The 22,545-nt window shown below is 40.7% G+C and overlaps 1 protein-coding gene across 20 annotated transcripts in view; it reads left to right on the top strand.

Annotated features, from left to right (window-relative positions):
- The window catches only part of NRCAM (neuronal cell adhesion molecule), a 320,798-nt gene that overhangs the window by 63,583 nt on the left and 234,670 nt on the right, over window positions 1–22,545 (top strand). For all 20 annotated transcript variants that reach the window (XM_060304837.1, XM_060304827.1, XM_030871144.2 and 17 more), the window contains exon 2: window positions 5,266–5,404. The gene's annotated coding sequence lies outside the window, so the exon portion shown is untranslated. The remainder of the gene's footprint in view (window positions 1–5,265; window positions 5,405–22,545) is intronic.

Genomic DNA, 22,545 nt, shown 5'->3' with positions numbered 1-22,545 from the left:
TCTGCCTATGTTTTCCTCTAAGAGTTTTATAGTGTCTGGCCTTGCATTTAGGTCTTTAATCCATTTTGAGTTTATTTTTGTGTATGGTGTTAGGGAGTGTTCTAATTTTATTCTTTTACATGTAGCTGTCCAGTTTTCCCAGCACCACTTATTGAAGAGGCTGTCTTTTCTCCATTGTATGTTCTTGCCTCCTTTGTAGTAAATTAGGTGCCCAGATGTGTGTGGGATTTTTTTTACTGTAAAGAGAAATCCCATGTGACTTACTGAAAGCAAAGTTAGACAAAGCAGTTGAGATCTTTGGAGAACAATTTCACTTTGACAGGGGTATACCAGATACCTAAAATGACAGCTTCTGCTGATTTTCATGATTGCCTCAGGGAAGGATGAGGCAAGCTTGGCTCTGTTTTCACAGTATGTTTCTCAAATATAACTTCTTGGTCTGCTGCACGGGTAATTACTCTATAACCACAAAGTTCAAGTTGCCAATTATCTCAAGTGTGGCCTAATTTTCCCCAATGATGCTAAAGCCTAATTCTTCTGGGTTTTGCAGTCTCTACCAAGTACATGTTAAAACCTTTATCCAGCAAAATGAACAGCTTGGTCGTGTCAGTTTATGTAACTATTTATATCTTCAGGATGATTTGCAGTCAGTTTGGAGAATTGGTAATTATTAATTTTAAAGAGTGACCTCGAGACTAAAATAAATTCATTTTAATTTATTAACAGTTTGGTTTTCACTGTTTTTTATACCACCGTGGGCTCTGTGAAATAGTGTCCAATTCCATATCGTGTCATAGCATGATCATCATTCTAAATGGCATGCTGGTCTCATCTGTGGATGACACGGAGGTGAAAGCCGTAACGTATTTTGGAAGGGCAGAATTGAGACGTCAGATGTTTTTGGCAAGTTGTAATGATGAACTCCATTCTAAAAAGGTGACATAGGGGACTTCTCTGATGATCCAGTGGGTAAGACTCTGTGCTCCCAATGCAGGGGGTGCGGGTTCAATCCCTGGTTGGTGAACTAAGTTCCCACATCCCGTGTGGCATGGCCAAAAAAGTAAAAACAAACAAACAAAAAACCCCTCCAGTGTAAGAAGAAAAGGTGAAATATTAATGGGGTGCAAGTAAAGGCTTCTCTTGGTTCTAACAAAAATACCTACAAAAAAATAATGGAGATATTGTCAACCTGATATGCAGCTATAAGAATGGCTGGTAAATGAGGCACCCCAGTATTAGTCCATAAGTATTGGGCATTTGGGGCTGCAGAGAACAGGGCACCTTTAAGAGGAGGGACCGATGTCTGTCTGGATATGGGAAGTGGGAAGTTATCAGGGTTGGAGGCTACTGCAGGGAATGAGTCTTATCTCTTGTCGTCTCTCTACTGGCCTTTCTGCTCACCTTTGCGTATTCAATAGGTTCTCTTCTGACTCCCAATATCCACTCCAGATCCCAGAGCGAGTTAATTTGATTATCTTCTCTTTTCTAGGGCAGAGACCTTGGCGCAAAGCGACCTCATCTGTCATCCACCAGCCTCTGTGGATGCCCTTGAGGCAGGTCCTTACCCCTGGTCCTATCAGTGGCCACCTCTGCTAAAACAGCAGGTGATCCCTGCTTTTCTGAGCAGTGATGAGCTGAGGTTGGGGAAGTTTACACTAGGACGTGAATCTGGATCTGTCCAAGGGCCAGAACTGGGACCGAGGAGTGAAAGCTACAGAGGAAGAGATTCGACTCCATACAGAGTTCCCTGAAAATGGAATAGGCCGTAGGCAGATAGATGATTGGATATACCTTCCAGGCCCCTTCCAGTTCTCAAAATTGTGTTTTCATTTTTATTGTCACTCTTTTATTTCTTCCCAGAAGTGTATAGTGAAAACCAGCTTTTCACGTTATTTTTTAACTGAGCTATGAAGATGATTTTGCCACAGTGTAACTAGGATCTGCCTAAGGTGTCAGAAGCAGTAATGCTTTTGCATTAGCCTCTTAAATAAAACATGTTTAATATGGGGAATATTCGTAAATTAGATTTTATTATAGCCAATAACGGTGCTATTTAAAGAAAGGAAATCATTTACATAATGTAAATGTACTGGGCCAGCAAACTGCAACAAAGATACTTCTCTAAGATTTTGAAGATGAGTATAAGAATGTTTCATACATTTTTTTCCTAAGGAATTGTAAATGATGTTCCAGAGATTTCAGTTAAGCTTTTAAATTCACATGTCATGATGGACTGAATCATTTAGGACGGATTTCAGTGGTGACTCTTCTGACAGTTGTCTGAGCTGAAGTCCCCAAAATAGTGGCATTAAATCTCACCATTCAGCTTCTACTAATTTGGGAGAGACAGAGAGAGAGAGAGAGAGAGAGAGAGAGAGAGTGTGTGTGTGTGTGTGTGTGTGTGTGTGCGCGTGCGTGCAGGGAGAAGAAAAATCATTCCGTACAATGTTCATCCTTTCCCAAACAACAGAAACTAGTTATTTAATCGGAGAAAATCTGAAAGCACTGAGAAGACTCCAGGGTGCTTCTGTTTCCATTTTCTAGTGTGAGAATGCCTTGTGACAAAGAGAAGATAGGGCAGATACAGGGCACAGTAGCCTTGCTTCCAGCTGCCTGTTTACTGCATTCCCTGGAGGCAGTACATGGTCGGGGGAGAGAACAGCTTTGTTACAATTCCAGTTCCACCATTTTGGAGAGAAGACAAAGCACTCTCAGCTTCAGTTTCCTCATTTATAAATTGGGGCTAATAATCGTACTTAGGTCAGAGAGTTCTTGTGAGGATTAAAGCACTTAGCACCATGTAGGGTTCATACAAAGTGCTCAGTAATTCAGCTCCTAGGATTATTTTTATCTTCATTAGTCCGTAAGGGGTGGGAACCCTGAGGTTATGCTCTCCTGTGCCTAGCAAGTCAGTAGCATCAGGCCCTCGTCAACAGTGTGGCCCCATGTGGTCCTGTCATACCCAGCCCAGCCCAAAATAGGGTCGGGCCCCAGCTCAGGGTCTGCGTTTATCCTCCCTGGAAACTTGATTCCATCCTCGTGTTGCTGCTTCCCTTGGACCTTGCCGAAGTCATTATATCTCTCAGAGCCCTAGTTCCCTCCTCTCGAAAATTGGGGAACTATTCATTTATTTATGTATTTATCTTTTTAAAAAAATGTTTTATTGGAGTATAGTTGATTTACAGTGTCGTGTTAGTTTCAGGTGTACAGCAAAGTGAATCAGTTATACACATACATAGATCCACTCTTTTTTGGATTCTTTTCCCATATAGGTCATTACAGAGTATTGAGTAGAGTTCCCTGTGCTATACAGTAGGTCTTTATTACTTATCTATTTTATACATAGTAGTGTATATATGTCCATCCCAATCTCCCAATTTATCCTTCCTGCCCTTACCTCCTGGTAACCATAAGTTTGTTTTCTATTTCTGTTTTGTAGGTAAGTTCATTTGTACGCTATTTTTAGATTCCACATAGAAGCGATATATGATATTTGTCTTTGACTTAGTTCACTTAATATGATAATCTCTAGATCCATCCATGTTGTTGCAAATAGCATTAGTTCATTTTTTAATGGCTGAGTAATATTCCATTGTGTGTCTACCTACCTATCTATGTATTTATCTATCTGTACCGCATCTTCTTTATCCATCCATCAGTGGACACTTAGGTTGCTTCCATGTCTTAACAGGCACATGAAAAAATGCTCAACGTTGCTAATTATTAGAGAAATGCAAGTCAAAACTGCAGTGAGGTATCACCTCACACTGGTCAGCATGGCCATCATTAAAAAGTCTGCAAATAAATGCTGGAGAGGATATGGAGAAAAGGGAACCCTATGGAAAACAGTATGGAGATTCCTCAAAAAACTAAAAATAGAGTTACCATATGATCTAGAAATCCCACTCCTGGGCATATATCTGGAGAAAACTATAATTCGAAAGGGGAAACTGTTTAATTTTTTAGGGTTTGAAAATTTTGGATACTATTAATTTAAACCGTATTTGTTTTAAAAGCAAATTGAGTGATCAGGTTCAAATTGTGTAGAGAAGACAGAACTCTTAGCTGTGAATGAGTCATCAAAGAATGTCTCTGACTTTCTCTCCTTTGAAAAAAATGCCTGTGCTTCGGTTCCATCTTACCTGATCTTCTGATGTAATTGGTCAGGGATTTCTTTGGCTGCATGGGGCTGAGTCACTGATTTGGGCCTCTCACTGTTGTGGCCTCTCCCGTTGTGGAGCACAGGCTCCGGACGCGCAGGCTCAGTGGCCATGGCTCCCGGGCCCAGCCGCTCCGCGGCATGTGGGATCTTCCCGGACCGGGGCACGAACCCGTGTCCCCTGCATCGGCAGGCAGACTCTCAACCACTGCGCCACCAGGGAAGCCCCACTGATATTTTTTAAAAAGCTCTCCTGGTGGTGCAAAGGTGTCCACAAGGTTGAGAAGCACTTAGCAAGCCTGAGGTCAGACTATGAATGGGAAAGGCAGGTCTAGACTTCCTGCTTTCCTCGTTTCTCCCTGTATACCGCCCCGAAGTTCTGGTTTAAAAGAGGTCTTCTGAACAATTTTTTTCTGTGATTTTTTTTTCACTCTTTCTCATAAAAGTGAGGTATTAAATAAACACACTATTCAAACACTATTAGTTGGCTTCCGTTTAATTAAAGTTTCATTCTTTGCTTTTCTGCCTTAACCTTTTGCTTGTTTTCTTACGACGATGTGTTCTGAAACCTTCATTCTCAGATGCTTTCTTTTCTCAGCACCTTCAAAGCCACCTCTGAAATGTAATTGCATAGCTGCGCTCCTCACTGAGATCGTCAGCCTTCGTCAAATACTTCGTTCTTCATTTTTGTTCTTTTCAATCTGTATTAGATTCTCCCCAGCTGCGGCCTGTTTGTTGATGTGATTGTGAAGCACCATGTATTCCCATGAAGTATTCAAGTAAAATAAGATCAAGTGCCTTTTTGCCCTCTTTGATTTGTGTGTGCAGTTGTTTGCTATTTAGGGGTCATTCAGACTACTATCCTGTACCAAAATGTAACTGGAATTGTGTTACCTTTTTTCATTACCTGTTGCAATGAAATTACCTAAAGTTTCTTAGACATTGATGTCTGTAACTACAGTAAGGCTTGGTTAAAATTCATCATGGACTTGAATACGTATTAAGTTCCCCTTGTCAGTTTCAGTAGGATAGTTGAACGAAATCTCAGCTTAATAGAATTAGCTAACCCGAAACAGTTTACACTGTTCTGTTTTTTTCCTTTTCAGAAATCTTCGTGATATTCCACACCTGTGTGCTGAAGACTTTGACCAAAGCTGCTGTAGGGAATTGGCATCCCGGGAAAAGGACGGCTTCCAAAATCAGGGAAACTTTCAGGAGATTCCAGGCCCAGTGGATCTTCTGAAGGTAAGAGTGAAACAGTTTTCTCTTTGTCTTTAGAAGTCTAAATGAGCTGTTCTGTCTTCCAAGATCTGCTTCTTGGAAAAGAGTGAATAAGGGAATAGGTTATTGATAATTCTTGGTAAAGAATTGAGAGTTTTTGTTTTGCAGGAGTTTTTTTTTTTTTTTAGTAGTGGTGAAGGAAATCAATTGGCTATTTTGACTGAACAGGAATTTATTTAAAGTTTGGAGCTGTGAAATGAAGATCTATGAAGACCTACTTGAACACACACACACACACACACACACACACACACACACACACCCCTTAAAAAAATTAGTAATGTTTGTTCTCCCGGAGAAATTTCTTATGCATTTGGGGTCTCCCTCAGCCTTCATTTCTGCCTTACCCTGCCTTCTAGAATTGTTTTAAGAATCAAACAATATAACTTATGTGAAAGCACTTTGTAAACCATGATGTATTATTTGCATAAGTAAGAAAAACAATGACTATTTCCGAACATTTATAACCCTCCAAATACCCTCATACGCTGCAATCTGTTTTCCTCTATAGTTTGGTTCATTTTTATTTCGATTCAGTAAACTTTGCTAGGATCTCAAAAAGCAAAGGTGATAAGTCCTACCCTTCAAGGAATATCTGTAAGTTGCAGAGATAAATGCATAAATAAATGTGACCAACTCCAATATGATATAAATATATCGAGAGTACACTAAGGAATGGAAATGGAAAAGGCATCAAAGGCAGCCTGGGGCTGGAAGATTGTGTGTGTAAAAGCAGGCTTCCTAGAGAAGGTGACCCCTCAAATGGCCCTTGAAAGATGACTAGGAGTTAGCCTGGTAAAGAGCAGGGTGGGGTTGAGGAGGGCATTGCAGGCAGGGGCGGTGGGATAGGTGTGTGAAACCCACATGTGGAAGTAATACGTTTTCAGGATTGTTGAACCACAGGTATGGGTGTGTGTGGGGGGTGTGTGTGTGTGTGTGTGTGTGTGTGTGTGTGTGTGTGTGTAAGTGTAAGCACTGAGGGTTTTTTTAAAAATCGAGGCATGGTTGATTTACAATGTTGTATTAGTGTCTGGTGTACAGCAGTGATACATTCTTTTTCAGATTCTTTTCCATTATAGTTTATTATAGGATATTGAATATAGTTCCCTGTGCTATACACTAGGACCTTGTTGTTTACCCGTTTTATATATAGTAGTGTGTATCTGATAATTTCCAAACTCCCTTTATTCCTCCCCACCCACCTTTCCCCTTTGGTAACCATGAGATTGTTTTCTGTGTGCGTGAGTCTGTTTCTGTTTTGTAAATACATTCATTTGTATCATTTTTTTTAGATTCCACAAATAAGTGATATCGTATGATATTTGTCTTTCCTTGTCTGAGTTCACTTAGTATGATAACCTCTAGGTCCATCCATGTTGCTGCAAATGGCATTATTTCATTCTTTTATATGGCTGAGTAGTATTCCCTTGTATATATGTACCACATCTTCTTTATTCATTCATCTGTTGATGGGCATTTAGGTTGCTTCCATGTCCTGGCTATTGTAAATGGTGCTGCAATGAATATTGGGGTGCATGTGTCTCTGCGAAGTATGGTTTTCTCTGGATATATGCGAGGAGTGGGAATGCTGGATCATATGGTAACTGTATTTTTAGTGTTTTAAGGAACCCCATACTGTTTTACATAGTGGCTGCACCAGCAGTGTAAGAGGGTTCCCTTTTCCCCTGAGGGGTTTTAAACTGGCAGTCATTGGCGTTTTAGGTGTGTTACCCTGGAGAAAGTATAGAAAAAGAGTTGCAGGTGAGCCAGATTGAAGGAAGGAAGATCCGTTTTGTAATGATCTGGGGAAGAGATGGAAGGGCTAGAATTAGAGTAGAAGCAGTGAGGAATAGAGAGAGTGAAATTTGAAAGAGCTAGAGTATTCTGGATTTGGTGATAGTTTGGGCATTGGAAGCAAGAACATGTTAGGACTTGGGATTGGCAGGTTTCTGACTTGGGTGACCGAAGCATGATGATGTCATCAAGGGGATTAGGAGGGAAGCGGACTTACTGTTGGAGAGGAGAGGACGTTGAGGTATATTTGGGACATATATATTTCAAAGATAGGTTGAAATATCCACCAGGCAGTTGGAAGTTTAAGTGTGGTGGTTAGGGGAGGGTTCAGGGCTAGCAACATTGACTTGGGAGTTACAGGCAATAGTTAAAAATAGGAATTTGATTTTGTACTTAAGCCCTCACTATTATTCATTCTTACACTTAAAACACAACTCCTGGGACTTCCCTGGTGGTCCAGTGGTGAAGACTCCATGCTTCCACTGCAGGAGACATGGGTTCGATCTCCGGTCAGGGAACTAAGAATCCCACAGGTTGCGTGGCATGGCCACACACACACACACACACACACACAACTCAACACATTCTCAATTTTCATTTTATTTTGCCATTACCTATCATTATCGTTTGTATCTGTACTTTTTGGCCTTATTTTCTTGGCATGATAAATTAGGATTTTTCCTCATGACAAATGTTGTGACCTTCTGAGTTTGATGAAAGGAAATTTCAACCAGTATTTGAAAAACCTTGTAAACCCTAAAATGTGGGAGACTTACAAACGAGTGCCATTCTCCATTTTAATTCACAGTGGTTATAGAAATTATTTAAGAAAAGTGCTTGGCTTTCCGAAGTTTAGTTCGTTTTCTGTATACATCGAGGCTTCTTGTCAATTCCTCACGTTCATTTTTCTGCCCAGGATCTGAGCATTGCTTATGGAAGACTGAGTAGGATCTTTCTCGCATTCTCCAGAGGGGGGGTGCCAGGGTCCCAGCCTTTGGGTCTTCCCGGCATCAACCCAGAATGTCATTAAGGAAGATTGTTGTAACAGAGGCTGCACTGTTTGAGGTCAAGTCTATCCGAGTTAGACTTTTGAAGTACATTACTCAGAGCCTTCTTTGAGGGACTGTCATGGGTAAAAATTTTAAATTCAAATAATACTTACAATAGTGCTATTTTGAGTGAATTTGATTCGATTACCATGGCCTTAATTAATTTACTGATTTTTTTTTTCTCCTTAAGACCTGCTGGAAAATTACAAAATGCCCCTTTTTTCCTCCTTCTAGTTCACTTCTCTACCATCCTTCCAGAAACTTTCAAGATCAGTTAATGTCACTTCCATTTTTATACACAAGACAATTCATCTGAAGCAAAATTAAGTAACTTGCTCAGTGTTGACAGCTGGAGCCGGCGCCCTGGCCTCTTGGAACTCATTCTGTCCTTTCCACTTTAGTATTTTCCTTCTTCTTCCAAATCTTTATTGAACCGTGAGATTACCTATGTGTCTTAAAATAGGAAATTGAATTCAGTAAATCAGTTCACACTGATGGCATATGCTTTGGTTAATCACTCTATGTTCAACAGATTTTGCTTTACTGTTTTAGGCTCTGGTTAAGGTTTTATTATTTTTTATTTTTGTACCTAAAAGTTTTTTAGCATGGATTTTGTTTTCTGGCGGCCTTTATTTTCTCTGTACTGGTTCCACTGCTAAAAGGAAGGATTGAAAGAGAATCAAAATCACCTATGTTTAAACTCCAATTAAAAAAGGACTATCATCTCAATGCATTATCAAGTCAATTTTTTCCAAGTAGGTACTTGCAGTACCAATGTGTTAGGCACATTAACTAACATGGCAAACACTGGCCACACAGCCCAGTTTTCTGAAACCTATTTTTTTTTCCAGTTTTATTTCCCCTTTTTTAATAAGAGATAGGGTTCATACATTAAAAAAGGCACTCCTCATGTATTTTAAAGACAACACTTTTAAGCAGAAGCTATTTCAGTTTGGGTCAAAGACCCAGTGAATTTCATGTATAGAAGATGAATCCATGGAAATGCTGAGTTGGTGTATCTTAGAATGACGTCACACGAGTGCAAGTTGTAGGTGGTCTGAAGGACAATGAATTATTCTCTGAAATTCACAGAATGGTCAGTCATTGCCGTGAAACCAGTGGGCTGTAAGTCATCAGGGTGCTGGTACACGACGTGATTCACTCTCCTGAGAGCTGCCAGTCACAAAAGGAGTTTCCAGTTGCTTATGTGCAGAGCCCAAGAAATACGTCTCCCCATTTTGGTCTGTCTCTTTATCTGCCTTCCTGTCTCACTCATAGTCTTTGTGGGATAGACACAGACTAATACGATGTTTTCAAAACAGGAGACCCTTGGCAGTTTGTGTTTATGGAACTAGGAGTGGAGACAGTATATCGTGGATGGGAAACAGGTAAATCACCCTTCGCTTGGTAACGGGTGAGAGCCATGGGGAGACGTTGTCTTGACATGTTTGCCCTCTGCGTAGCTTGGCCACCTTGAGCAGAATGACGACATGAACAGAGATGGACAGGTGTGGAAGCTTCTGTAGACAGTGAACAGAAGAAGGTGTGATGGCTGGGAAAGGGCAAGTCAGCTTTCACCACCATTGTTTGGCTTCGTGGGAGCTCATCTTACTGTGGACAGCAGTATTGGGTGGCTGCTTCCTGCTCAGATTCCAGAATGAGTATTTCACGTACCATTATGCCAGCAAAGCAATGGATAGCGCTTATGTGAGCTTTGGAGTTGCCACTTAAAAGTACTCAGACTTTGAAATATTCAAGACTGCCTTCCTTCTACCCTGTGGGTAGAATACAGAATTCCGCCGGAGGGGGTTGTTTAGGGCAAACTCTTTGAAGGTAAAAGCCATCGGTGAGTTGCCAGGGTGACACTTTTGAATGGGCAGTCTTCCAACAGGTTCAAATCATGCTTAGCAGTAAAACGTGTTACCCTATGCCCTTTTGTAGTGTGGGATTTTGAAAAGAGAGGGGACAGGAAATGCTGAGCCACCAGCTTTGGGATCCAAATTCAATCCCACTGTAGAGGTCACAGACATCAGCAATTTGTGGGCCATTTCGATGGAGGACAATGCCAGCGGATTTCTAATCAGATAATGTCCTGCTGCATTTGAATTTTCACTCTCCCCTGCCTTTTGTCGTTTGAGTCCTTTCGAAATTACTCTTGATTCAGATTTATCATTAACTTTTTGAACTCTGGCTTCTGCGCTAATATCTTGCTGCTCATGTTAAAATGACTAGAGAATTTATTTTTGCATTCGTTAATAGAATAGCAAGGCAGCATAATATGAATTTATACTCTTCACATTTTCCTGTAATATAAGCTGGATTCGTTATCCCCTGGGGATCTGTTTCAAATTCATGTCCTAATGAGACATTCCAGCTAGTTGTTGGCTTTCTAGCTTTTAAAAAGCTTCTCCATAATGGATAGAGAACAATAAATAATGCATAATTTTGATTTTAAACTTTATAAACATTTTTGATGGTTCTCATTATAAAATAGAAAATGAAATAGAACGTCCTCTTCAATGATCAGTAGTACAAGTATTTGTATTTTTTTTTTTTAGGCAAGAACCATCCTGAGGCAATTATGTCTTTTTAATATGGTTTAGAAAATAAAATCTATGAGGAAAGATTATGGATAAAAACATTACTGAGGATGCAGAACGACTAATAGGGTTTATTCATCCTTTGTGACATCTTCCTTCAGAGGACATGTGTATTATCGTTGACAGAACTATTCAAAAATGATGATATCCACTTACCACTATTGGTAATAATTATCTGTTACCAATATTTCAGATTATTCTCTCTCTTTTGTTTCCCCTCTTTGCTATCAAAGTTTCCAGTCATCGTATTAGTGTATGTGTATCATACAGAGAATGTGACACGGCAAAGGGACAGAGACAGAAAAAGGTGAAGAAAGCGACGGAAAGGCAAAAGATAGATATTTTTCATTTCCTACCCATAAACCAAAGCCGTATTTGTAGTCTCTTTTCCCACCTCTGCCTTATTGTTTGATTTCTTTGACATTAAAGCTACATAATTTCTGTAACTTACCAACCCGTAAACAGGTACCCAGAACCATATCCTAAGTTGGGGATCCAAAAATAGAGTCACTGTAGTAGAGCTGTGATGCGTCACCCAGATCCCTTGACCCTTTCGGGACTGAGGTACTCTTTCCCCAGCTTCTGGGGATCCTGACTGCTGAGAGCTCACAGCTGGGTCCCTCCTTGGTGGCTACCCTTAGCTGTTAGCTAAAGAGAGCTGCCTCACGCAAGATTCTCCTCCCTGCTCCAGGGCGGCAGCGTACATTCAATGGCTGGTCAATTTGGGGACACAAAGGTCCTTGCCCCAATTCAGGACAAGGCTGTAGGGCCTGTACGATCACCCGGGGCTTTTGTTGTGACCGCACTACAGTCCAGCTCCTCCCAGTGCCTTGTATGCTTTGTTCACTCTACCCTATATGTTGAGCCCAGGAGCCCTCACCAATGAAACCCCCACATGTAAATGCTCATCTCAGAGTTTGGTTCCAGGAAGCCTGACCTGCAGCCGCCCCCATGCCTGGACCATGCCCTGCATACATGTGTGAGTGTGTGATCATGTATCTGTAGACCACTGTGAAAAGACACTGGCGTTAGAGTCATAATCAAGATCTCTGACAGTCTAGCCCACACCATCCCTGTGAAAAATGGGGATAACAATACCAACCTCTTAGAGTTGTTGCCAGGATTTGATAGCAAGTATTCAGTGCCCGGCACACAGGAAGCTCTTCATAAATTATAGCTTTTGTTGTAATTGCCTGCAGATAATCCATAAATAGTGCAGTAGTTCCGACCAGTTGATTACAATACAGAATGTTTTTTTTGTTTGTTTGTTTGTTTTGCGGTACTCGGGCCTCTCACTGTTGTGGCCTCTCCCATTGCGGAGCACAGGCTCCGGATGCGCAGGCTCAGCGGCCATGGCTCACGGGCCCAGCCGCTCCGCGGCATGTGGGATCTTCCTGGACCGGGGCACGAACCCGTGTCCCCTGCATCGGCAGGCGGATTCTCAACCACTGCGCCACCAGGGAAGCCCCCAGAATGTATTTTAATGTCATTTTTATGACAATATTTATTTTAGTAGAGGATCAGGTTAATCAAAGATGCACCACCTGTACATTTAAATAATTCTTCCTCATTGTTAGTTTTCTTTTATTGAGTACATGAAGAAACTGGGCAGGGTTCTAAAGGGAACCTGAAGTCATGAAAGAGGTGAATAGAAAGTCCTATGGGAAAAAAAATGAAAGGCTCTGGAATTAAGATTGGAAGATTGACAGGTAACTTGCCTTCTAGCTTCAAGTAAGTGGAAGTCTTTTATGAGGGGACTATTGGATGTGTTTTGTCCATGTTCACAGAGGACAGAACATGAGAAAACGGACATAAATTAAAGGAGGAAGATAGTTGGGTTTGTATTAAGGGAATTCCTCTGTTCTTGGGCAATAAAACACAGGAAGGGGCTTGTAAAATATATGTTTTTTAAAATCTTCAAAAAAAGACAAGACAACATTCAGTCCTGAATCACTGAGATGCTTCCCAGAGAATTTATAGAGAACTCTGAACTCTGTGATTCTCTGATATCAGATTTCAGAAATGATGCTTCCTAGAAACTCAGACACATATGTTCTGTTTTGCAAATGGAAGATAACTACTGTTTGACCACTTTCATTTTCTTTTTAACTAAATTTCTTTATGGTATCTTTGAAAATGTTCATAGGCACCTCGTATGTGGTTCTCTGATAATTTAGTAAATCTTTTTCATTGAATAGGTGTCTTTCTGTCCATTTAAAAATCTGACAGGTATTATCACAATTTTCAATCTTACTGTATGTCATCTCTTTATATTCTATATAAAAATAAACTAAAGCCTACCATCCTGGGCCATTTATCTATATCCAGGGTGAGTTCTTTTGAGACTCGGATCTTGGCATGACATTGTTAAAATGAGCACTCATGAGTATTAAATCACTCTGAAGGGCTTTAGAACCCCAGCAAGAAGTGTGGAACTTTGGAGAACATCTTTTTCAATCAATTAATGGCTTAGAGATAAGATTAAAGATAGGGGACTAGGTTTTTAATGTTCTTTTAAGTCCTCAGAGTCGAAAGATAAGAGGAAGCCACTAAGATGTTTCTCAGTTACTAGTAAGTATATTGGATTTTGCATTTTCTCCTTGGCATGTCTTGTCAAATAGTCATAGGCAGAGACAGAATGAGGTGGGAGAAGGAGCCTTGGACTCCGGGCCAAAATGCCTGCCTGGGCTTCCATCACAGCCAAAAATGGTCTGTTCTTCTCTCATAGAACTATATCTGCACAGATTCCCTTTGGATCTCTAATCGCAGCATCCTATTTTAGATTCTCATCACACTATGGTATCTTCTCTCAAAAGAAACCCAGCAGACCTAAGGGTTCAACCTCTGAGGGTTCAACCTCTGAGGCCCCCAGCCTGGGGGCCCCATCACACCTTGACCTAAAGCAGTTCTGCTTTATTTATTTATTTTTAAAACATGCACAAACACGTTAAAAGCAGTCTTATTTTAAATAATTTTTAATCTAAAATTCCATTGATAAAGGGAAGAGAAAAACAAAAAAGTCTGAAACATCAAATATTTGTGAGCTATTTGGGGAAATTTTAACAAAGTGAATATTATTTAGCTATCAGTATAAGGATTATGATTATATGATTTTGCTAATAGCAGTAATGGTGCTGCATTCTTATCTGTGAAAGATTCTTGGGTGAAGAATTTATAGGTAAAATTATATGATGTCTGGGATTTGCATTGTACTCCAGTAGGAAGTTAGAGGTTTCAAATTAAGTAAGACTGACCAAATAATAATTTCTAACTCTGCTAGTGACAGCCAACAATATGTGTATAGCAGCTCTGCTTTAATTCATTGATTATTTTAATTTTTTAAGCATACACAGGTAGATAGAGGTTCTGTTTAAGTTTTCACTTGATTAAATGCATCCATTAATGGAAACATGAGTTTTACATGTATTCCTACTGATCCCATGTCGTCAATACTCTCCGCGGTATATCCCATTGAAATAGCCAATTTCATTCCTTCTGTTACTGCCATATTAAAACTCTTCAAATGGCTCTCTGTCTCATGAGGGAAAACATACACAACCTTTACCCCGGTATTCCTGGCCTCCCCCACTGCCGCAGCAGTGGAGATGGCCTCGGTGTTCTAACACAAGATTATCTTTTTTGGGGACTTCCCTGGTGGCGCAGTAGTTAAGAATCCGCCTGCCAATGCAGGGGACACGGGTTCGAGCCCTAGTCCGGGAAGATCCCACATGCCGCAGAGCAACTAAGCCTGTGCGCCACAACTACTGAGCCTATGTTCTAGCGCCCCTGTGCCACATCTACTGAGCCCGCGTGCTGCAACTACTGAAGCCTGCATGCCTAGAGCCTGTGCTCTGCAACAAGAGAAGCCACTGCAATGAGAAGCACGGGCACGGCAACGGCAACGAAGAGTAGCCCCCGCTCACTGCAACTAGAGAAAGCCCGCACATAGCAACGAAGACCCAACGCAGCCAAAAATAAATTTAAAAAACCCAAAGAACAAAAAAAAAGACACTTAAAAAAAGATTTTCTTTTGTTTTTGAAGTCTGGAAAATTTTATTAACAAGTTAATTTAGAAGAGCAGAGTACAAAGCTGTACAAACAATATGATTCCAGTTTCATATTTTCATATATATATATATATGTATGTATATATACACTCTATGCAAATATACAATGTATACGCATCAAAGAAGACTGGATGTAAATGCACCAAAATGTTAACATTGGCCCTTTAAAGGTGGTGTAACTATGGCTGATACTTTTTTCTATTATTAGCAGGTGTTACTTTTATTTTGCTACTTCAAGAGATAGAATGTTTCATTATCTGGGGAGATATGGCCTCTGTGAAATAACCTGTATAATTTATGTTTTTAATATTTTATTTTTAAAATATATTTTTAACATTTTATATTGGAGTATAGTTGTTTAACAATGTTGTGTTAATTTCAGGTGTACAGCAAAGTGATTCAGTTATACATATGCGTGTATCTATCTATTCTTTTTCAAATTCTTTTTCCATTTAGGTTGTTACATAATATTGAGCAGAGTTCCCTGTGCTATACAGTAGGTCCTTGTTGGTTATCTATTTTTTCTTATATTGCCTCACATTTCTATCGTACTTTTTTTGAATTCAATGTTTAACTCATTATTTACTTATTTATTTGGCCGAGTAGGGTCTTAGTTGCGGCAGGTGGGATCTTCATTGAGGCATGCGGGATTTTCTTTGCCGCGTGTGGGCTTCTCTAGGTGTGGCGTGCGGTGTTTCTCTCTCTAGTTGTGGCACAGGGCCTCCAGGGCGCGTGGGCTCTGTAGATTGTAGCACGCATGCTCTCTAGTTGAGGCACGCAAACTCTGTAGTTGTGGCACGCAGGCTTTGTTGACCCTGGCATGTGGGATCTTTGTTCCCGGACCAGGGATTGAACCCACGTGCCCTGCACTGGTAGGCGGATTCTTTACCACTGGACCACCAGGGAAGTCCCTGGTTATCTATTTTATATATAGCAGTGTGTGCATGTCAATTTCAAACGTAAGACTGTCTTGATCTGGTTATCGAATACAGAGCCTGAGACTGTGTGTGCTCTCACAAGCAGCTCATGAAATCGAGTTCCTCTCTGATTTTGCTCAGCGTCAGCTTTGCCTTTCTAAGCTATCCAAGCCATTCCGTTCCTTTTGAGCACACCTCATCCACAAAGCCTTCCTCAATTACTCCAGCCCATAGTAATCAGGACCATGTTGAAATTCTCTTGCACGGGTGGGCATTTATACGAGTCTACAATACATTGTACCCAGTTTGACAATGGTGTTATGTAGACTGTGTGTGCATAGTATTATGTTCGCCCCCTGGGGCATCAGGGAACAGTACAGCAGTCAGTGTGACCACCACTTGCCTGGGGAAATAGGCATGCTGGGATCATCCCCACATGTAAATTTTTAATGTAATATATGCATTAAGATAAGAAGGGAAATGTATTCTGGAAATACATTTCAGCAACATGGATGGAAATAAAACTTACCTTAAGTTGCAACACATTAAAACTCAAAGAACTTTAAGACCAGATGGTATAGGTTTTAAGCCTAATTCTGCCTCTCACTTTGCGTTCATCAGCAAGTTATTTATCCTTTATGATCTTTTTAATAACTGTAATAATACTGCTATTCTTTGTTCTTTGCACTTCACAAAGTGCTTTTGCATGTTCTTTAATTTGAACTTCACAATGACCCATAAGGTATCAAGGTAAGCTATTATCTATCAAAGAAGAAAACTGGGGGCCTCTCTGGTGGTGCAGTGGTTGAGAGTCCGCCTGCCGATGTGGGGGACACGGGTTCGTGCCCCGGTCCGGGAAGATCCCACATGCCGCGGAGCGGCTGGGCCCGTGAGCCATGGCCGCTGAGCCTGCGCGTCTGGAGCCAGTGCTCCGCGAAGGGAGAGGCCACAACAGTGAGAGGCCCACGTACCGCAAAAAAAAAAAAAGAAGAAAACTGAGCTTGGGGCCATGCCCTCACATCTTAATGTGTTAAGGTGACAGCAGGCACTGAAACTCAAATCTTCTGGCTTCTATTTTATTTACTAAACTGTTACTGAAAGTGTTATCTACAGACCAGCTGTGTGGGCATCACCTGGGAGCTTGCTAAAAATGCAGAAGCTCAGGCCTCACCCCAGACCTGCTTAATCAGAATCTACATGTTAACAAGATGCCCAGGGATTCATACATACTTTAAAGTGGAAGAAGTACTGTAATATAAGAACGGTTTAATAAGCCTCTGAGGTACAAACATGAAAAAGGTTTTAAAATTTTTGTTCCTATTGCCGCCATCAAATCTCTTCTGTCAAATCTCCCTTTTCTTTGAAGAGATCTTGAGCAGATCTGATAGATTTTTAGTTACTTTCAGGTTTTTCATAAGTTTCATACACTGTAGTCCAGTTTTAAAGCTTCAAACTTACATGGAAAGAAAAGCTTTCCTTTACCCCAGCCTAGCTTGTGCCCTTCAAAAGTTTTTTGTTTTTTTGTTTTTTTTTGCCTATTCTTAAACCAAATGTACTTACTTCCAAGTTCTGACTCTTGGTGATGTATCATGATGATGTTCGTTTTTTCAGAATAAGAAATTCAGTTGCCCCACTCAGTCTTCAGTGAAACTCAGAAGTAAAAACCAGGGACTTCCCTGGTGGTCCAGTGGTTAAGACTCCGTGCTTCCAGTGCAGGGGACCTGGGTTCGACCCCTGGTCAGGGAACTAGATCCTGCATGGTGCAACTAAGATCCCGCATGCTGCAACTAAGACCCGGCACAGCCAAATAAATATTAAAAAAAAAAAAAGAGAGATAAAAACCAAGCACACATACCCAGCATAAAGTAACCAAGACATTTCAGTCTCTATTCACTATATTCCACCAGGTTATTGGCCCAAGGATGACTTATGGTTGGTTGTCTTTGGCAAAAACTGAAGTTGATAAAGTATGAGACTGTACTTCATTAAAAAGAAACATTTCTCAACCTCTTGTTCTTAATTTTTATTTAAGTTTTTCCGCCTTCTTTGGCTTGGAAGCCAAGAGTTAGATCTGTTCACCATTAGCCAAATGACTGCCCTTGGATGTTCAAGATGGAATTCCATTCGAGTCCCTGCGGACTGTGTTCATTAGAATTCTTAGGGGTTGTGTATCCCCCTGTCCCAGCTATATACTTTATCAGACTTCGAATTCCTGTCTTAGTCCCTGAAATGAAAGTTTCATTTTGGGCCCCCCAGCTACCTCTTCCATGTCTTGTTTGTTTTCACTTTAATGTGACAAGAAAAGGCAGCTTTTGTCTTTGTTTCTGGTTAGCGGACTTCATAAATATTCATTAGCAGTTTCCCTTTCCAGCTACTATTCGGTAATTTGTAATTTTTAAGTGAAATCTGAAGCAAAAGATAGCTCCCACTACTCACTTTAATACACTTGAGTTGTTCATCTTTATTTTGGAGGTCGTGAGCCACACAGGAGTGACTTTTGAAGGCTGTTTTCCTAGGCTACATCATTCTGAGGAGGCACAGGCTCTGCGTGTGTGTGTGTGTGTGTGTGTGTGTGTGTGTGTGTGTGTGTGTGTGTGTGTGTGTGTGGTGTGGCTTGCGGCTCAGCGGGTGAGTAAACGGGACAGGAGTGGAAAGAGTATTTCCAGAGCATTTGCAGGAGCGCTGCGCTAGGCAATGTATCCACTGTCTCACCTTATCTTCACAAGGGCTCTGTGAGACAGGTGTTATTATATCCATCTTACAAGCCTGGAACCAAAGCTAAGAAAAAGTGAGTGATTTGCTCCAATCCACAAAGCTAGTAACCCGAGGAGTGGTGGTAACAGATTATGAAACATGTGTGTTCCACGGTGCTCTTCCGGTTGTTCTGTAGAAACTGATAGTGGGCAGTTTTGGAGTTATTACCTTTAGAAAGTCAATATGTTTTTTGTTTTGGTGTATTAAGTTGTTAATAACAGTGTTACTATGCCTGGGCTACTGGAAGGGGGAGCCTGCTGTTCCCACCCTCACTTCAAATGGAATATTACTCAGCCAGAAAAAGAATGAAATTGGGTCATTTGTAGAGACGTGGATGAACCTAGAGACTGTCATACAGAGTGAAGTAAGTCAGAAAGAGAAAAATATAATATATTAAAGCATATATGTGGAATCTAGAAAAATGGTACAGATGAACCTATTTGCAGGGCAGGAATAGAGATGTAGATGTAGGGAACAGACGTGTGGACATGGTGGAGGAGGGGGTGGGGTGAATCAGGAGGTTGGGATTGACGTATGTGCATTGCTTTGTGTAAAACAGACAGCTAGTGAGAACCTGCTGTATAGCGCAGGGAGCTCAGCTCGGTGCTTTGTGGTGATCTTGATGGGTGGGAGGGAGGTCCAAGAGGGAGGGCATATATGTATACATAAAGCTGATTAACTTTGTTGTACAGCAGAAACTAACACAACACAACATTGTAAAGCACCTATACCCCAATTAAAAAAAACACAAAAAACCTGAGACTGGGCGCTGGCCCTTAGATGCCAGGGGATTGACCCAGTATTTCCATGGATTGCCCTTTTAGTTAGTGCTTTGTTTACTGGGTAACAACTCTACCATTTTCTGTCTGTAGAGCTTTTTCCCCCACTTTCAAGAAAGCTCTGCTTTGCAGAAATGCGTTCCTTCCCCGCTTCCTCTGGAAAACAAAACAGATGCAACTGTTAGGTGACCCCGCGGGCTCACACACTTAGCAGTTTTCATGCACCCCCTTTGCAGCCTCCCATGCTTTCCTGAGTGTCAGCAGGACACGCACGCACCCTTTTAGGGGCTGTTTTTCTAAACTTGCTAATCAGGCAGCTAATTTCTTTGTATCGTGAGTCTGTTTCTTGATCGTTGCATCAAATTCCGCCTGTGTCTCTCCTTATTCACCTTAGTGGCTGTGGACAGAGGACCCCTCCTGGGTACCTTTCTGCCTTGGATAGGGGTGGCATTGCCCCAAAGCCACATAAATCTGCGCATGTTGAGACCAGCCCGAAGCAAGTCTGTGCCAGGCTCTTAAAATTTTTGCTGAAATCTAAAACACTCTTTGCCTTCGGATACAAAATGGAGGCCCTTTTTTTGGAACCTAGTAACACTCAAGAGTTGTCTGTTATCTGCCAGGCAAGATGTAATTAGACTTCCTATGCAATTTACCATGTGATTTAGGATATATGGTTTTTTTTAAAAAAAAGCCAAGGGCAGGAGTATTTTTAACTAATGTTGATTTATCCTCCTGAATATAGAAGTAACACACATTCACTGCAGATAATTTAGAAAATGAAGAAAAATGTGAAGAAAATAAAATAAGGCAGGTAAAATGATTATTAACTTTTTTTTTTTGCGGTACGCGGGCCTCTCACTGCGGTGGCCTCTCCCGTTGCGGAGCACAGGCTCCGGACGCGCAGGCTCAGCGGCCATGGCTCACGGGCCCAGCCGCTCCGCGGCATGTGGGATCTTCCCGGACCGGGGCACGAACCCGTGTCCCCTGCATCGGCAGTTGGACTCTCAACCACTGCACCACCAGGGAAGCCCTGATTATTAACTTTTTGATGCGTGTTTCTTGTTACACTCACACACATATATAGATGCACACACAACATATTTAGGTTTTTGCGAAACATTTTTAATGGCATTAGTCCTTGGGGCATTAATGCCAACCATTTTTCTCCTTTTCAAGTCTTTTTTTTTTTAGAATGGAATATTACCCATATACAAAAGAGAGGGAGAATAGCTCAGTGTTCAGGACCGTTTACTATGGAAACAGATTGCCTAGATTCTGGTCTGGGCTCTACCATGTGCTAGCTTGGAACCTTGGGAAAGCCACTTAATCTTTCTGTGCCTCAGTTTTCCCATATATAAAAAGTGTAGCTATTACTTCTTTGAACATTCCCTCACTTTCATTCCTCCCCTTTGAAACTCTAACTAGACTTACTTAAACCTTCTCATTTTATTTTCTATGACTTAAATTCTCTTTCATATTTTTCTTTTGCCTGTGCTGTATTATGGATCATTTATTGAGCTCTATTTCTTTTAAATAATACTGTTTTTAGCTGTGTCTTTTATGATGTTTATCATGTATTGAGTTAAAGAAACTTTTTTAAGTTAGTTGATTTTATTGTTCATTTTCAGAAGTTTCATGTTATTTTGTAAATCTGTCTGGTCAACTTTATAACATTTTACCTTTTGTGTTTTAATTTTTTTAGTTGTGGTAAAATACACTAAAACTTTTTTTTTTTACCATCTTAACCATTTTTAAGTGTACAGTTCAGTTAAGTATGTTCACATTGTTGTGCAGCCAATCCAGAACTCTTTTCACCTTGCAAAACTGAAACTCTGTCCCCATTAAACATCCCCATTTCCCCCACCGCCCAGCCTCTGGCAGCCTCCGTCCTACTTTCTGTCTCCATGAACCTGACTTTTCTAGGGACCTTAGATAAATGAAATCCTACAATATCTGTCTTTATGTGTCTGGCTTATTTCACGTAGCATCATGGCATCAAGGTTCATCCATGCTGTAGCATATGTCAGGATTTCTTTCCTTTTTTAAGGGTGAGTAATATTGCATTGTAAATTCCTTTGTGAGTTTTATTACCATTTAAATTTTTTAAACCATTTCAGATATGATAATTTTTATTAGTATCTGATCATTATAATATTTGACATCTTTGGGCATCTGGATCTGTTGTGCTGCTGGCTTTCCTTCGTGGTAGTTGTTCTATGTTTGGTGGTGTTCTTTACGAGGTTGTAATAGAATGAACTTCATACCTGGGAATCCTGAGACCTATCGTAAGGAGGATTTTATTAACTTCTTTCTGTCCGGAATCTGGATGCTACCAATCTGGAACTGCATTAGTCTTTCAGGCTTAATATCAGATTTCAGGAGCAGCCCCTACCTCGCAGTGGCCTCAGGCTTTTTCAGCTTTCACTCTGCCCCGTGTTTGTTAATCAGCACTGTTTTGGTTTCAGCTGTTTTTTTCCCCATTTTCCTCCCTTCTCTTCCATAATATTCTTCCCTTATCTTTTCTATTCCTTCTTCCTTTTTCACCGTCCCTTCTCTTCATTCACTATGCTGGCTGACTTCTCTGACTACTCTTCAGATTCTCTCTTTGCCTTTGGAATTCTGAAGTTTTACTGTATTCTATGTTTAGTTTATTTATTTTTGTGCTTTTTTAAAAAAAATCCTACTTTTTATTTATTCTGCTTCCTGAAGCTGGGAGTTTGTATATTATATCCATTCTGGAAAACTCTTAGGCATGATATCTTTACATATTTTTTCTCCTTCATTCTCAATATTATCTCTTTCTGGAATTCCTATTATATATGTTATTCCTTTAACTTTACCCTTCGTGCTTCTTAACCTTTTTTTTCTTTTTAATTTTGTCTCAATACAATTCCTCAGTATTACTTTTTTTTAAAAAAATTATTTATTTTCCTATGTTTTTGGCTGTGTTGGGTCTTAGTTGTGGCACATGGGAGCTTTGTTGAGGCATGTGGGATCTTCCATTGTGGCACACCGTCTCTTTGTTACGGCACTCAGGCTTCTCTCTAGTTTTGGTGTGCAGGTTTTCTCTCTCTAGTTGAGGCACATGGGCTCAGTAGTTGAGGTGCACAGACTTAGTTGCCCCGCAGCATGTGGGATCTTAGTT

This window comes from Globicephala melas, chromosome 9 (genome assembly GCF_963455315.2).
Source record: "Globicephala melas chromosome 9, mGloMel1.2, whole genome shotgun sequence".
Lineage (NCBI taxonomy): Eukaryota > Metazoa > Chordata > Mammalia > Artiodactyla > Delphinidae > Globicephala > Globicephala melas.
This window is presented reverse-complemented; position numbering and strand designations above follow the sequence as displayed.